A 7,459-nucleotide genomic window follows, 5' to 3' on the forward strand; every position below is an offset into this window, starting at 1 on the left:
ATGTGTTGAAAGTGTACTCCGAAAAGTTGTTCCAGAAAGAAAGTGATTGTGAGAATGTTATGTATTGTAAAATGCCAAAGAAGCATTCTCAAAGTAAAAGAGGCCAAATATGCACATACTAGAAAGAACTTAGAGTTTACGTGTTACCAAGGGGATATTGACTCTGAGGATACACTATTGGGGCTCAAAAGTTCTTAGTCAATAAATATCAAATTAGGAATTTATAGGACAAAGTCCAATAATATTTAGGAATAGCTCGTACGACCTCCACATGACCATTCATCCATCAAATTTCACCGAGTGCATCTAATTAGTGCCATCAACGAGTCCTTGACTTATGGTGATTTGTCGAACTAGTTTGCTTCGTCTCTAGTTCTTCTAGCTCTCTTTGTCTGAGATGGGGTAGGTGTAGCCATGATTTTTGGACTTAAAACGCTTAATGAAATTGGGGGCTTGATTTGTTAGTGGTTGGGTTTAAGTGGACAACAATACCGACAATCACGGTCAATATGTCGAGCTGTTACTTGTGCTTTAGTAATGTTAAATATCTGGGAGTTTGTTGTTTTCACTTGGTTATGATCCTGTGTAGATTTCTTTTTCCGGGACGAAAAAGTCTTAAGTGTGGGGATATTTAATGTGTTGTAAAACACACCATTTTCCGCGCCATTTATCATTGTTTTAATCGCTTATGTATCTAATAATTAATGTTTTTACCTTGTTTTTGTATGATCTTTCATGAATATGTATTTTGTAGGTTACAGGTTTTAAGAGAAAGAAACAGAGCTTTGAAAGAGATTTAGAGGCTTTTTATGCACTATTATTAAAGAATCAAGTTAAAGGTCCGACCCATATTCATTTTGTGAAGCCCATATGATATAATAAACAACAATAAAATAAACCCTAACCAGCCTTTAAATCCCGAAATCAGCAGCAACCTTCCAAAAAACTTCCAGCTTTTAGGGTTCCAAAGAAAGTCGTTTTGCAGGAAAGTGCAATGAAGTTCTCTCTCTAGAAGGCGATTTGGGCGATCCAACCCTTGTGCGATCGGCCGATTAGGGTTTTGGTTTTTCTTGGTTTTTGTTTGCTTAAATCTTGATCTAATCCTTGGTTCTGATTGCTTAGTAGGATTGTTATTGATCACGGCTATTGTTATAGTTTAGTTAGATCGATACAATCTTATTAACTGATTAAGGATCTTGTGGTTAATCAAGGTTAGGGTTCTTTCAGCCGATTGTAGTGAGAGAGACCGATTTAGGTTTTTCTTTCTTTCAGCCGATTGTAGTGAGAGAGACCGACTGTTGAGAGAGGGACCGATTAGGGTTTGTGGGTTTATTTGCTGTTTGAATCGTGATCTTTTTTGCTGCCGTGTTCTTGCTGATTAGGGTTCTTTCAGCCGATTGTTGTGAGTGAGACCTATTTTGGTTTTTCTTTCTTCCGTTCGTAGAGAGAGAGACCGATTAGGGTTTTGTGGGTTTTGTTTTGCTGATTGAATCGTGATCTTTGTCCTTGGTTCTGATTGCTTGTTGCCGTGTTCTTGCTGTTTCTCGAGTATTAGGGTTTCAAACAACCATTCTTGATACGTGATCTTGATTACGGTTTTCATACAGCCATAATCTTGATACGTGATCTTGGTTCGTTTGAAATTTTGGTTCTTGATCTTGGGTGCTATTTGTAGATTGGAATCTTGGGTATAGGGTTTTGCATGGAGCAGAAGGGTGGTAATGGTTTTGTTGATCGTGTCAAGCAAGGGTTTTCAGCCAATCGGGTCACGAACATTGATGGGGTGCTTCCACGCAGGGGGGTTCTGAAAACTGGTTCATCGGGTAACCCTAATGCTACGAGTTCGTTTGTTTCGTTTGCTGCAAACACAACATTCAATGTTCCTCTAAATGATGTTATCAATAAAGATGGTGGTTGTTCAGCCATGGCTTCAAATGTTAACAAGGGTATTGAATCTGATTCATTAAATATTCAGCAAGATTTTTTCAGCCTTTGTTTCGGATGATAACAAGGTGTATGGATCAGATTCTTTAAATAGTCTATGGAATGAAGGAAAGGAAAAGCATATGGAAAATTCAAAGCCTTCGTATATGAGTGTTGTACAGCTCGAAAACAAGACAACTAAGGTAACATTAAGAAAATTAAATGTGGAGTCAACAATGGAAGGAGTTGATGTGGTTATCCCGGTTGAATCTGTCAAGAAAGTTAACGATAGGTTTAATAATACTCTGTTTGGTTATTTTTTGGGGAACAGACTTCCTTTTCCGGTTGTTGAGTATTTTGCTAAGAAAAACTGGAACAAATATGGGCTTACTAGACTTATGATGAATGCGAAAGGGTTTTTCTTTTTCAAGTTCCATACGGAAGCTGGGATGATGAAGCTGATTGAAGATGGTCCTTGGATGATTAGGAATGTCCCCATTATTCTTAATATTTGGACTTTGGAGTCAGATTTGGAAAAGGAGGATATACGATCTGTTCCGGTTTGGGCCAGACTACAGAATATTCCTCTGGGTGCATCTACTGAGGAGGGTCTAAGTATGCTCGCTTCAAGAATTGGGGATCCGATAAGTATGGATTCTTACACTGCTAATATGTGTAAGGAATCGTGGGGAAGAAGTAGTTTTGCTAGAGTTCAAGTTGAACTTCATGCAAACCAGGACATTAAGAGGAAGCTGGTTGTTGCTGTTCCAGATACGTTGGGGGAGACAAACAAGATATCGGAGATTAAGATTGAATATGATAGGGAGCCCCCAAGATGTTCCTTATGTGAAGTGTTTGGCCATTCGAACACTCAATGCCCGAAACAAGTTCAGGAGAAAATGTTAAATGAAGAACCAATGAAAGTCAATAATGATGATGGTTTCCAGAGGGTGAAGGGAAAGAAAAAAGTTAATACGCAAGTCAAGAAACATAATCTTGTCTATCGACCGGTGGTTAAACCTCCTGTGACACAACCTATAAATAAACCACCCGCTCAAAGACAAGACAATAATTATCCTGTGAGTAAACCTACAATTCCTAAGGCTGTGGGGGTCGAGTTAATGGAAAAGCATGCTGTCCAAACCAGTAACCGGTTTGGTAATTTGGCAGACGAACCGGAAAATGATGAAGATGAGGATGATGTGGAGGAGCTGTTTACGGATGTGGCTAACGCTATGAAAGCGAATATTGGTTCTGAGGGTGCAAGCACACCCGGTGAATTGGTTGTTTAATGGGTACTATCGCCACTTCATAAGAGGGTTGAACCGCCCTCTTAAACAAAAAGAGGTTCGTAAGGTAATCCAAGATAATAATATTCAGGTGTGTGCTATTCTTGAGTCTCACGTACAATTAAACGCGGTTTATGATGTTTGTAAGAAGATTTGTAAAAATTGGGATTGGACCAGCAATGGTAGTGTTTGTGATAAAGGTACTCGGATTATTGTGGGGTGGAATACGGATTTGGTTGATCTTATGGTTATTGATTATTCGAACCAGGTTCTTCACGTTCAGTTAAAGTTTAAGCTGGATAGCAAGGTGATGTATGGTTCTTTCGTGTATGCTGAGAATTTTTATTTGAAAAGAAGGGAGTTATGGCATAATCTTGCTGTTCATAAACAATTCACTCGTGGTAAACCTTGGGCTTTACTAGGAGATTTTAATTGTGCTCTTAATTTGGAAGACAGCTTACATGGTTCCTCCAAAATTTCCACTGGGATGCTTGATTTTCGTGATTGTGTTAAGAACATTGAAGTTGAGGATATTAATGGGGTCGGGCTACAATACACTTGGAGCAATAAACCGAAAACGGGTATGGGTCTTTTCAAAAAGCTTGATAGGGTGATGGGAAACTCTAAATTCATGGAGATTTTTAATGATTCATCGGCGGTGTTCCTTCCGTACCGGATTTCAGACCACTCTCCATGTTTATTGAAATTCCCCTCTCTAATTAAAGGTAAGCCTAAACCGTTTAAATTCCCTAATTTCTTGATTGGAAAACCGGGTTATAATGATATTATTGCTAATGGCTGGAAAATTGAGGTGAATGGTTATCACATGTTTCGCGTGGTAAAGAAACTCCAGAACTTAAAACATCCAATCCGTTCTTTGCTGCACCGGCAAGGCAATCTCCACAAGAAAGTTAATGATCTGAGAACCTTTCTGGATGCTTGTCAAACCCGTCTTGACACTGACCCTACTAATTTGGAGTTGATTCGGGAGCAGAGTAGTTATCTTAAGGCTTATCATGAGGCGGCTAAAGATGAGGAAGAATTCCTTAAACAGAAGGCTAAAGTCGATTGGTTAAAGCTTGGTGACTCTAACACTGCGTACTTTCACAATTCTTTGAAAACGCGAAACCATAGAGGCCGTATTGATACTATAAGTGATGTTCAGGGCCGATTATTTGAGGGGTCGGATGTTCCTTCGGTGTTTGTTAATCATTTTATGAACATCTTTGGTTCAGATTTGCAACCATTGAGAAAACCGGATAATCAGATTTTTACTACTAAGCTTTCGGCCTCTCAGGCGGAGCTTATGGTTAGACCTATATCCGATTTGGAAATCAAGGATGCTTTTTTCTCGATTGGGAATTCCAAAGCGCCGGGGCCTGATGGTTTTTCCTCGGCTTTCTTCAAAAGTTCTTGGGATATTGTTGGGAAAGATGTTTGTTTGGCGGTTCATGAATTTTTCAGAAAAGGAAGTCTCCTTAAACAGGTTAACCACACTATTATTGCCCTTATTCCCAAAGTGACCACCACTTTTACTCCTAATGATTTTCGTCCCATCTCGTGCTGCAACACTTTATATAAATGCATTACCAAGATTATCTCGGTTCGTATGATGAAGGGTTTGGAGTCGTTAATTGATATCAATCAGTCTGCGTTTGTTCCTGGGCGTAGGATTTCTGATAACATTCTTTTAACCCAAGAATTAATGCATAATTATCACACTAATAATGGTCCGCCTAGATGTGCTTTTAAAGTTGATATCCAGAAAGCTTATGATACGGTCAGTTGGGACTTCATTCGTGATATTCTTTTTGGGTATGGTTTCCACGACAGGATGATTCGTTGGATAATGGAGTGCATAACCACTTCTTCCTTTTCGATATCCGTTACTGGGAACTTACACGGGTTCTCTAGTGGTAAAAGAGGTCTGAGACAGGGTGATCCGATGTCCCCTTATATTTTCACGCTGGTTATGCAAGCTCTCACGTTAATTCTGCATCGAAAGGTTCGTATTGAACGATCGTTCCGTTTTCATCGTCATTGTGAAAAATTAAATATTATCAATATTTGCTTTGAGGATGATTTGTTCCTGTTTGCTCGAGGTGATGTGAATTCTGCTAAAACTATTATGGGGGCTCTGAATGATTTCAAAGATATGTCCGGGCTTACTCCGAGTGTTCCGAAAAGTACCGCGTTTTTCTGCAATGTCCCGGACCGCGTTAAAAGTGGTATTCTGAATATTATGCCCTTCGTTGAAGGAAGGCTCCCGGTTAAATACTTGGGAGTTCCTCTTATTTCTACGAGGTTAAATTACCGTGATTGTAAGAGGTTGCTGGATTGTATGGATAGTCGGATTGGAGATTGGAAGAATAAAGCTTTATCTTTTGCGGGTAAACTTCAGCTGGTCAAGTCTGTTCTTTCGTCCTTATATATTTATTGGTCTGCTGTGTTTTCACTCCCTTCTAGACTTATTGCTGATCTTGAGAAACGGATTAAAAATTTCCTTTGGGACTATGGTCACAATAAGGGAAAGCATAAAGTCTCTTGGGATATTGTGTGTCAGCCGAAATGTGAAGGTGGTTTGGGTATCCGGCGTATCCGGGATGTCAATAACTCTCTTCTGGTTTATCATATTTGGAGCTTAATCAATGGTCGTAATTCGTTGTGGGTTAAATGGATTCATGAGTATAAAATGAAGGGGTGTAATTTTTGGAGCTTGCAGATTCCTACCTCGTGTACTTGGGGGTGGAGGAAAATTCTTCAGTTTCGTCCTCGTATTAGACAGTTTTTTTGGCATGAAATTGGCAATGGGAGATCTACTTCAGTTTGGTATGATAAATGGGATGATCTTTGTCCTTTAAGTGATTATATTAACCCGAGAGCTATACATCGGGCTGGCTTGTCTTTAGAGACATGTGTCAATGATGTTGTTCATCATAATAATTGGGGTTGGCCGCCTGATTGGATTTTGAGATATCCAATTCTTTCGAACTTAAAAGAGGTCAGTATTTGTCCGGATAAGAGTGACAAGATCGTGGTTATGGATGAGAATGGGACTTCAATGAATTTCTCAGCTTCAGGAATATGGCATCTTCTTCGGAGACCGGCTGATAAGGTGTCTTGGGTGCATGTTGTTTGGTTCTCTCAATGTGTTCCAAAACACTCCTTTATGTTGTGGACTGTGCTTCATGATAGGTTGAGCACGCAGAATCGTATTATGGGGTGGAAAATTGGTGGGTATCCAAATCATAACTTGTATTGCTGCCTTCTTTGTACTGGAGAGCCGGATTCTCGTAATCATCTCTTCTTCGAGTGTAAGTTCTCTTCTGAGGTTTGGAGTATTGTAAAATTGAAAGGGAAGTTTCAGGGGTGCAGGAATGGTTGGGCGAATATTCTTCAATATGTGTCTCAATTTGGAATGTCCAACTCTATTGATAATGTTGTTAATCGGCTGTTATTTGGGGCTTCGGTTTACATCATTTGGAAGGAGCGAAACAACCGGCTTTTCAAGAACTCTTTGAAGACTCCTAAGATTGTTGCGGACGAAATCATTAGGGGTACGCGCCTAAAGCTTATGACTCTAAAGTTCAAGAATTCTGAACGGGTTAATCGGGTTCTCGAGGATTGGCAGTTTCCGCGGGGAGTTTCCCACCAAATTGATGACAATGGTTGATTTGTTTTTGTTTTGTTTATTTACTTGGTTCTTGTGTAAGCTTTAGCTGTGTTTACCAGTGTTTGGTGGTTTTGGTTTTGTTTACGTATGGCATGTCATACTTGAGAACTAATATGGCACTCTGTCATATTACTTGTACTTTTTTGGTTGTGTGGAATGCATTTAACCGGGTGAATCCCTTTACCCAAAAAAAAGAAAGTCGTTTTGCATCTTGTGTGACCAATTGAAGAAGAAGGAGACCAAAGGAGACTTGGGACAACAGCTCGGGACTGATTTTCATCATAAAACTCAGCTCATATTGATAGTATAATATTCATAATCTCGTGTTCTTATTTATGTTCATAACTCTTTTGATTTTAATCTTCAAAGTTGAATTATTTTGAAATTGAGTTAGGGATTGAGTTCTTATTGATTATAATTGATTGTTGAACGATTTGAAGAATGAGTTTGATGATTAATATGATGTTTACATTGAGTTATAGCTGTTGTCCAAAAAATACGAGTAGCTAATCTTCTTTGTTCTACCTAGGTTTGGTGATTATTGTTAGGTTTTAATGAGTTTATTCGATTGTTT

The sequence above is a fragment of the Bidens hawaiensis genome, unplaced genomic scaffold, assembly GCF_021521415.1.
Source record: "Bidens hawaiensis isolate Kalapana, Puna unplaced genomic scaffold, B.hawaiensis_p1.1 tig00000602_1, whole genome shotgun sequence".
Taxonomy (NCBI): Eukaryota; Viridiplantae; Streptophyta; class Magnoliopsida; order Asterales; family Asteraceae; genus Bidens; species Bidens hawaiensis.